Source organism: Pieris napi, chromosome 8, assembly GCF_905475465.1.
Source record: "Pieris napi chromosome 8, ilPieNapi1.2, whole genome shotgun sequence".
In the NCBI taxonomy this organism is placed as follows: Eukaryota; Metazoa; Arthropoda; class Insecta; order Lepidoptera; family Pieridae; genus Pieris; species Pieris napi.
The window spans coordinates 6,210,134-6,220,663 of NC_062241.1; positions in this window are offsets into that span (position 1 = coordinate 6,210,134).

Sequence of the window (10,530 nt, forward strand, 5' to 3'; positions counted from 1 at the left end):
TTTAAAAATAAATGATTTGATTGCCATGTTAATAGCATACAATATTAAAAAGGTTATATCTAATATATAACAAATTCTAGGATAAGTGACAAGATTGTGTTGCCTAGTTACACTATCAACATAGTGATTGAAAATTATATATCTTCATGTTGTACGAAGGAGTGACCACCTATAATACCAATATACTTGGAGGCCAATACCAGTCAGATAGAGTTTACTCTTCCTGCTGGAACACATACCTTAGATTATTCTACAACTGTAGAGGTCACTCCGGATAGTACTTTTTTTTTTAAGTACAGGGACCCCTACCTCCTAGCCTATCAGACACGCAATCAGGCAGATATGTGACCGAGTGGCTAAGCAGCAGGGGAGTGTCGATTCTCCCCTTTTTAAAAAAGGGACATTATTTTCTTGAAGGGTTGGCGTCTCCCGCCGGGCCGGGCAACTACTCCGGAAATATTGTCATAATATTTATGGGCGAGTCGGGGCCCGCTGCCCGGCGCCAGCCGCGTTACCTCTCGTGCTATTTTTGTGGGTGACATATCTGACAATTTTACCGCAGAATTTTTCCAGCTGCGATCTGTGCTCAAGCAACATCCCAGGATACTCTCATGCCAGTCTCGAGCTCAAGGTCGCACCTGACCCTATCAAAAGTCACACAGTCAACAAGTAAATGAACCCCCGTTTGGTCGGTTCTGTCGTCACAGTCACACGCGGGGCTTGTCTTCAGTTTGAGTCTGTGCAAATAGTGTCCAAAAGCCTCGTGGCCAGTCAGGATCTGCGCTATGTGAGGTGCGAAACGCGTTGTCTTGATTTGCTTGTATGCGGCATTTGCAATTTGCATTGATAAAAGACATTTTTGTGACTGAGGCTGTTTCGCTCCCCACATAGCGCTCGTTCCAGGTGTCTAAAGTCTTGAGTCTTGTCATTCGTCGCAAATATGAAAGCGGATACGCATCGTACCCTATTCGCGTCCCCGCTTCAATAATAATACATAAACTTAAAGCTAAAAAAAAAATGTTCGTCAGTTATTCATTTATTATCTTTAAAATCAGTTTAATTTAAGTATTACTACTAGTCAACAAAGCAAAGTTATATTCTTCTTCTTGACTATCATGTGTAAAATTATTAACTGTAGTGTTGGCTGAGAAGGGAGCGTCGAATTCATCTGTTCGATACCCCGATGGTGATGGTGACTGGGTATTTTGTGTAGTGTGATATCCATACTGTTGTCCAGTTTGATATCCGCGTGACTGCAATGGTGTTGCATGATACTGTTGCCCAGTTTGATATCCGCGTGACTGCAATGGTGTTGCATGATACTGTTGCCCAGTTTGATATCCGCGTGACTGCAATGGTGTTGCATGATACTGTTGCCCAGTTTGATATCCGCGTGACTGCAATGGTGTTGCATGAAACTGTTGCCCAGTTTGATATCCGCGTGACTGCAATGGTGTTGCATGATACTGTTGCCCAGTTTGATATCCGCGTGACTGCAATGGTGTTGCATGATACTGTTGCCCAGTTTGATATCCGCGTGACTGCAATGGTGTTGCATGATACTGTTGCCCAGTTTGATATCCGCGTGACTGCAATGGTGGTGATTGAGTCTGTTCCCCGAACCACATTTCGGTAACGATATATTATCTTTGCTTTGGAATTACAGACTTTGACAAATTCTGTAATTCCGTAAAGCTTGGACGGCAAGAAGGCAAAATTCCTTTAAAAAATGATAAGTGGTTTTCTGTCTCATGCAACGCTTCTAATGTTTGCGCCTTGAAATCATCTATTGCTTGGTTTGTCTCTTGCGGCTTGCAGGCACGTAGCGAGAAGGTCATGGGGGTAACGAGGACATTTCTTGAGATGGAGAAGATGATGTTGTGTTTTTGTTTCGTTCCGTTTCATCAGGCACGTTTTCAAGGCTACTGTCAGTTTTATTTTGGGCAATTTTTAACAAAAATTGCAACTGATTGTAATAATGAAATATTTTTTAATTGTTTTGCCCCTGATCCAGAAGAACCGTTTTCTTTTAATTTTTTTACTTATCGAAAAAGTTGTCCCTCACGCTTATCCATTTTTTCACGATCTCGTTACCTGAAAAGAAAGAAAAAAAAAGAATATTAATCTATGATTGCAGATCTAAATGAGCCACCCTGTTTAATTTTTGTGTTTCTATTACAGGTACTTGGGCATTGGAAATTCGATAAACGACTTGCATTTCAAATGTAAACGTGGAAGATCAACAATTTCTACAACTATTTCGTCAGTTTGTCAAGCTGTGTGGAAATATCTTCGACCACAGTACATAGAAGAGATTACAGTAGAAAAACAACAAAATATTGTATTAGATTTTGATCTCAAAGCCAACTTTCCTCATTGCGTTGGGGCAATTGATGGGAAACATATACGTTTGATAAAACCGGACAAAAGTGGCTCTCTGTTTTATAATTACAAAAATTATTTTTCAATTGTTTTGCTGGCGGTTGTTGACTCAAATTATAAGTTTGTTTTTGTCGACGTGGGAGCATATGGAAAGGAAAGTGATTCTACTATTTTTAGAAATTCGACGCTTTACAAGATCTTAATGAGAAATGAATTACCATTACCTGTTTCTCAACCACTTAGAAATGATTATATTAACGAACCACCAATCCCATACGTACTCGTCGGTGATGAAGCTTTTGGTTTTAAAAGTTTCTTGTTAATAATGCATCCAAGCCGTATTCCTTGTGACGACTTTCCATATTTCTTCCATGCCTTCAATGGTCTTTATTAGGTTAGTTACTGACGGAATAGTGACTTCAGTAAACCTGATTTTTTTAAACTTTTCGTGCCTCCCTCTACAGTTTAAAATGGGGTGATTTTCTTTTTACTGCACCTTTATACTTTTTGCCATTTGGCACGTGAAAAGAGCTTATATTTAAGCTGTCAAAAATATTATCTAATAGAAGTGTAATGTCTATTAAATTTTTGCATTCTTCCGGCACATCACCCCTGGTAGTGAGATGATCCGCTGCCACGGCAAAGCTGTGGCTGAAGAGTTGTGTTGCCAACTTCACCCTCATTTTGTTCATTTTATCGGGCACCAAGTGTTCTTCAGTTATTTTATTTAACAATGCGCCTTTTGTCGGCGGCATATACTTGCTGATAATACTCCCATTCTCTATGGTGTCAATGGTATACAGCATTTCTTTTGTCAATAAATTGTTCCTCATACCTTTTATCAAATCCTTCCAAACTGTCCTTTGACGCATTATATGTCACTTGGGCTCTCAATGACATTTCATCAAATATTAAGCTGCAGAGGTGGTCTTGTTTTTTATTCCGCAGCACAGTATGGCGGATTTTTAGGAATACGTAGGATTTATACCCATACGAATTTTCACTTGAGTGAGCAGACATTTCATCGATTTGCTTGAAAGTAATTTAAAATATTTGTAGAGCAATCCATACCCTTTGGGATTTTTTTTATAAAGTGAAAGGGCAAGCACTTTTTCATCAACGGTAAAACGTCGACCTTTCGGAGCTGAGCTCATTTGCTCATATTTTTCACCACCTCTCCAAAGGCATTGACTTTGCACAATTTAACAGCCTGGGATAGTCTGTCTTTGAAAGATTTCGCTCTCTTACGTAAGCGACTAATCTCGCTGCGCAAGTATCGAAGTACGGTATTTTTGGTTCCTCCTGTAAAATAATATTCTTATGTTTGTTACATGTTCAAAACATAAAGATATAAAAAGGAAAATCACAAGTGCCATTATGACTGACTAAACTCGGGTACCATCATGATCCAATACCATCGTCAAGTGTATCAAAAATTAAAGACCATTTCAAAAATTTAATATATGTTGCTTCAAAATAAATAGTTGATAAAACAAATAAAAATAGATTTTTTATGGTTCTACACAAAGATCGTCCACAATATTACCTGTACGAAACGTAGGTAGTAAAGAACTTTAAGTAAAAATTAAAAACTAAACTGACTAAAAAAGGTTGAAACAAGACCTGCATAACCTTCAAAATATATTTACTCTCATAGACATTCGTTGTCGGAGGACCCCACATTCGCATTTCATAACTGGTTTCCCATGAAGATTAATTAAATATAATATTTGAATTATAAGCTGGTCTTATTTCAACCTTTTTGTATATTATACATTATTATCATATATGTTATATTAACCTTTCTTGGAAGCCATCCTCGTATACCGGCTGAACGTACAGTAATTGTGGTCCGTTAAGATGGACAGTAAAGCTGCATCATGCTGTGTACATATTCCACTATAACTACAAATAAACAATGAACATTAATCATGGATAGATATAAAAATCTTTATTGTACACTAAAGAATCTAAAGATACTTAAATGACATTATTTTCTTATACCAGATCCACAGACAGACAGCGTAGGCACGGTTATTGATATTACTGTTTCATGTACTGTATTTACTTTCTTTTTTTTTTTTAGAAGAGCTTGATTCTTGCTTGAGACCCTGTTGCTATCTCCAAGCACAGCAAAGTTGTCTGGAAAAAGATTTTTAACCAGATTAGCCACCATACATATTTAACACAAATGATTTGGGTAAAATAGGTCTTCAGCTCATAATTTAGTCTGTTAAACCAAAGTGGAGTTTATTTTGGAATATAGAATGGATAATTTATATGACGGGCCTGTGTCCAAGTCCCAACAGTGGGCCAATTCTTAGGTTGATGATGATGACCACAACACTCCCACAAACCCACTCTCTCGTCTTCAGCTCTGTAGTGTCAATGGGTAGATAGACTGACACAACTGACGAAGAGTTGAAGATGCATGACCCACAGTTTAACTAACTTATAAATAAATAGTAAGAATAATATTAAGATAACAAATTATTGACAAGTATAGAACCCTATTCTATTAGAAACCTCTGTAACTAGTAATTCTGTAAGTTAAGTAATGGTTTATTGATGAAACTTACCCAACAAATGAAGTGATGGGACGGCAAGTGCATTAAGTCTCTTGTAACGGTTTCGAACCCTGTCTGTGAAATGTTTGTCACAAACTTTTCTTTTGCTGTAGTAGGTATAGTCAGACTAAGTTTCCAATTTGCCACCGTAATACCCAATACCCAATACCTGGGTATTCCATGTTTTGAAACGCTCCGGAAAACTTACTGGTTTCGGAAAAGAATGCATTGTAAGGTCTGAAAAAAGATTGGTTTGGTTGCAATGTTGGTTCGATACTTACAAGATGAACGTATAAGTTATTCCATTCCTTACCAATCCGCCAATTTGTTGCAGAGTTTAGGAATAGTAAGTGGATATTGGGTATACAGACAAACGGAGTCAACAGTGTCAACAGTAAAAACGGATGAGTCTTACAGCTCAACTCAACGCTCTTTCTGAAATACAAAATCGCCACAACAAACTTGTATTGTAAGTTGTAACAAACTTTTTTTTTTTCTTTATGGCTCTGGCACGGTTTGTGCATTAGCCAGCGTCAAGTAGGTATAAGATTTTTATAAGTCGCAGTTTTAATTATTTACAGTTTATGAATAATAAAAAACGAAGGAAACTAATCGCGACATAACATAGATGATTGAAATAATGACTCCATAGTCATTATTATTGAAAGTAGTTTTTTAACATTTATAACTTCTTAATAATAAATATTAAAGAAATCTTTGACATTCGTTTCTATGACTGCCGTTTGACTCTGTGGTCGATTCGGGTTCGGTCGTGTAACAATTACACGTATTGTCACGAAACTTGTTTATTACAAATTCATTATGCAGAAATCATAGTGGGTGGTTTCGATCCCCACCCGCCTTCTATAAAAATCCGCCTCAGTGTGCCATGGGCTCTGTTGTTGCTCGGACGTTGACAAGAAAGGTGGTTGGTGTCGAGGCCGCATACTGTGAGTACGTTTTGTGTTATTTTTGTGTAATTGTTATAAGGTTAACGGTTGTTTTTAAAATACCCAAAGTCGTGTTGTTTTGATCGTATAAGTAAATTTTAAGATAGATTTAGTGTGATTTCGAGAATAGCGTGATTTGTTCTTTAATGAAGTTATTTTTGGGTAAATTACTTCGTAGGTTTTTTTTGAATTGTTTTTTTTTAATTTGATTATCACTTCTGGTTGCTAAAATCAGAAGTGGGATAGGATTTCGCTCACAAATAAGCCTTTTAAACAACCGTTAATTTTAGAATAAGTTGCCACGTGCTTCCCGTGAACGGTCAATTAGGACGCCGCCGCCTTGCTCTCATATTGAGGGTAGCCGTCAAAAGCTGTTTCTAATGTGTTATTTCCTTATGTTAAGGATGCGCGCGTGATATGTTGGCTTCCGTGCGAGTGTGAGGCATCCGAGGACGGTGCACGGTCAGGAGAGGCCGTATTAGTATGTAAGTATTTTAATTGTATTATTTTTTAATTTCAATTTTTTTTTTGTGAAACTTATGTTTACATTAATTGTCACACATTTAAGACGGAAGATTTTGTTAAGTAATTAGTAGATTTTGTACTGTGTATGATGTTGTAAGCTTAATAACTTGTAATGTCGTCGTGGTTAACCAACAAGATAACTGTTGCACAGATTGCGATGACGAATACCCCGATGACGTTGGTGAGCCTTCAGCTGCGTGTACTGATCCTTCTGCTTCCTCAAGAACACACAAACTACATATTGGTGACCATGGCGAGCAAGATGCCGTTCTCCCGAAGAAGATATCACCAGTGCATCCGAGGACGGTGCACGGTCAGGAGAGGCCGTATAAGTATGTATGTAAGTATTTTAATTGTATTTTTTTTAAATTATTAATTTCTTTACTAAACATACGTTTACATTAATTGTCACACATTTTAGATGTAAGATTTCGTAAAATAATTAATAGATTTTGTACTGTGTGTGATGTTGTAAGCTTAATAAATAAATAAATATAAGCAGAAATCATAGTGGGTGGTTTCGAATTTTTTTTTTGTGAAACTTACGTTTACATTAATTGTCACACATTTTACATGTAAGATTTCGTTAAATAATTAGTAGATTTTGCACTGTGTGTGATGTTGTAAGCTTAATAAATAAATAAATATAAGCAGAAATCATAGTGGGTGGTTTCAATCCCCACCCGCCTTCTATAAAAGAAAGACGTCAGTGTGCCACGCGCTCTGTTATTGCTCGGACGTTGACAAGAAAAGTGGGTGGTGTCGAGGCCGCATACTGTGAGTACGTTTTGTGTTATTTGTATTCGGTGATTTTTGTGTAATTGTTTTAAGGTTAACGGTTGTTTTTAAAATACCCAAAGTCGTGTTGTTTTGATCGTATAAATAAATTTTAAGATACATTTAGTGTGATTTCGAGAATAGCGTGATTAGTTCTTTAATGAAGTTACTTTTGGTTAAATCACTTCGTAGGTTTTTTTTGAATTGTTTTTTTTTAATTTGATTATCACTTCTGGTTGCTAAAATCAGAAGCGGGATAGGATTTCGCTCACAAATAAGCCTTTTAAACAACCGTTAATTTTAGAATAAGTTGCCACGTGCTTCCCGTGAACGAACAATTAGGACGCCGCCGCCTTGCTCTCATATTGAGGGTAGCCGTCAAAAGCTGTTTCTAATGTGTTTTTTCCTTATGTTAAGGATGCGCGCGTGATATGTTGGCTTCCGTGCGAGTGTGAGGCATCCGAGGACGGTGCACGGTCAGGAGAGGCCGTATTAGTATGTAAGTATTTTAATTGTATTATTTTTTAATTTTTAATTTCAATTTTTTTTTTGTGAAACTTATGTTTACATTAATTGTCACACATTTAAGATGTACGATTTTGTTAAATAATTAGTAGATTTTGTACTGTGTATGATGTTGTAAGCTTAATAACTTGTAATGTCGTCGTGATTAACCAACAAGATAACTGTTGCACAGATTGCGATGACGAATACCCCAATGACGTTGGTGAGCCTTCAGCTACGTGTACTGATCCTTCTGCTTCCTCAAGAACACACAAACTACATATTGGTGACCATGGCGAGCAAGATGCCGTTCTCCCGAAGAAGATATCACCAGTGCATCCGAGGACGGTGCACGGTCAGGAGAGGCCGTATTAGTATGTATGTATTTTAATTTTTAATTTCTATTTAATTTTTTTTTGTGAAACTTATGTTTACATTAATTGTCACACATTTTAGATGTAATTTTTTTAAAATAATTAGTAGATTTTGTACTGTGTGCGATGTTGTAAGCTTAATAACTAAATAAATATAAGCAGAAATCATAGTGGGTGGTTTAGATCCTCACCCGCCTTCTATAAAAGAAAGGCCTCAGTGTGCCACGGGCTCTGTTGTTGCTCGGACATTGACAAGAAAAGTGGTTGGGGTCGAGGCCGCATACTGTGAGTACGTTTTGTGTTATTTTTATTCGGTGATTTTTGTGTAATTGCTTTAAGGTTAACGGTTGTTTTTAAAATACCCAAAGTCGTGTACGTGTTTTGATCGTATAAGTAAATTTTAAGATAGATTTAGTGTGATTTCGAGAATAGCGTGATTTGTTCTTTAATGAAGTTACTTTTGGTTTAATCACTTCGTAGGTTTTTTTTAAATTTAATTATCACTTCTTGTTGCTAAAATCAGAAATAGGATAGGATTTTGCTCACAAATAAGCCTTTTAAACAACTGTTAATTTTAGAATAAGCTGCCACGTGCTTCCCGTGAACGGTCAATTAGGACGCCGCCGCCTCGCTCTCATATTGAGGGTAGCCGTCAAAAGCTGTTTCTAATGTGTTATTTCCTTATGTTAAGGATGCGCGCGTGATATGTTGGCTTCCGTGCGAGTGTGAGGCATCCGAGGACGGTGCACGGTCAGGAGAGGCCGTATTAGTATGTAAGTATTTTAATTGTATTATTTTTTAATTTCAATTTTTTTTTTGTGAAACTTATGTTTACATTAATTGTCACACATTTAAGATGGAAGATTTTGTTAAATAATTAGTAGATTTTGTACTGTGTATGATGTTGTAAGCTTAATAACTTGTAATGTCGTCGTGATTAACCAACAAGATAACTGTTGCACAGATTGCGATGACGAATACCCCGATGACGTTGGTGAGCCTTCAGCTGCGTGTACTGATCCTTCTGCTTCCTCAAGAACACACAAACTACATATTGGTGACCATGGCGAGCAAGATGCCGTTCTCCCGAAGAAGATATCACCAGTGCATCCGAGGACGGTGCACGGTCAGGAGAGGCCGTATAAGTATGTATGTAAGTATTTTAATTGTATTTTTTTTAAATTATTAATTTCTTTACTAAACATACGTTTACATTAATTGTCACACATTTTAGATGTAAGATTTCGTAAAATAATTAATAGATTTTGTACTGTGTGTGATGTTGTAAGCTTAATAAATAAATAAATATAAGCAGAAATCATAGTGGGTGGTTTCGAATTTTTTTTTTGTGAAACTTACGTTTACATTAATTGTCACACATTTTACATGTAAGATTTCGTTAAATAATTAGTAGATTTTGCACTGTGTGTGATGTTGTAAGCTTAATAAATAAATAAATATAAGCAGAAATCATAGTGGGTGGTTTCAATCCCCACCCGCCTTCTATAAAAGAAAGACGTCAGTGTGCCACGCGCTCTGTTATTGCTCGGACGTTGACAAGAAAAGTGGGTGGTGTCGAGGCCGCATACTGTGAGTACGTTTTGTGTTATTTTTATTCGGTGATTTTTGTGTAATTGTTTTAAGGTTAACGGTTGTTTTTAAAATAACCAAAGTCGTGTTGTTTTGATCGTATAAGTAAATTTTAAGATACATTTAGTGTGATTTCGAGAATAGCGTGATTAGTTCTTTAATGAAGTTACTTTTGGTTAAATCACTTCGTAGGTTTTTTTTGAATTGTTTTTTTTTAATTTGATTATCACTTCTGGTTGCTAAAATCAGAAGCGGGATAGGATTTCGCTCACAAATAAGCCTTTTAAACAACCGTTTATTTTAGAATAAGTTGCCACGTGCTTCCCGTGAACGAACAATTAGGACGCCGCCGCCTTGCTCTCATATTGAGGGTAGCCGTCAAAAGCTGTTTCTAATGTGTTTTTTCCTTATGTTAAGGATGCGCGCGTGATATGTTGGCTTCCGTGCGAGTGTGAGGCATCCGAGGACGGTGCACGGTCAGGAGAGGCCGTATTAGTATGTAAGTATTTTAATTGTATTATTTTTTAATTTTTAATTTCAATTTTTTTTTTGTGAAACTTATGTTTACATTAATTGTCACACATTTAAGATGTAAGATTTTGTTAAATAATTAGTAGATTTTGTACTGTGTATGATGTTGTAAGCTTAATAACTTGTAATGTCGTCGTGATTAACCAACAAGATAACTGTTGCACAGATTGCGATGACGAATACCCCAATGACGTTGGTGAGCCTTCAGCTGCGTGTACTGATCCTTCTGCTTCCTCAAGAACACACAAACTACATATTGGTGACCATGGCGAGCAAGATGCCGTTCTCCCGAAGAAGATATCACCAGTGCATCCGAGGACGGTGCACGGT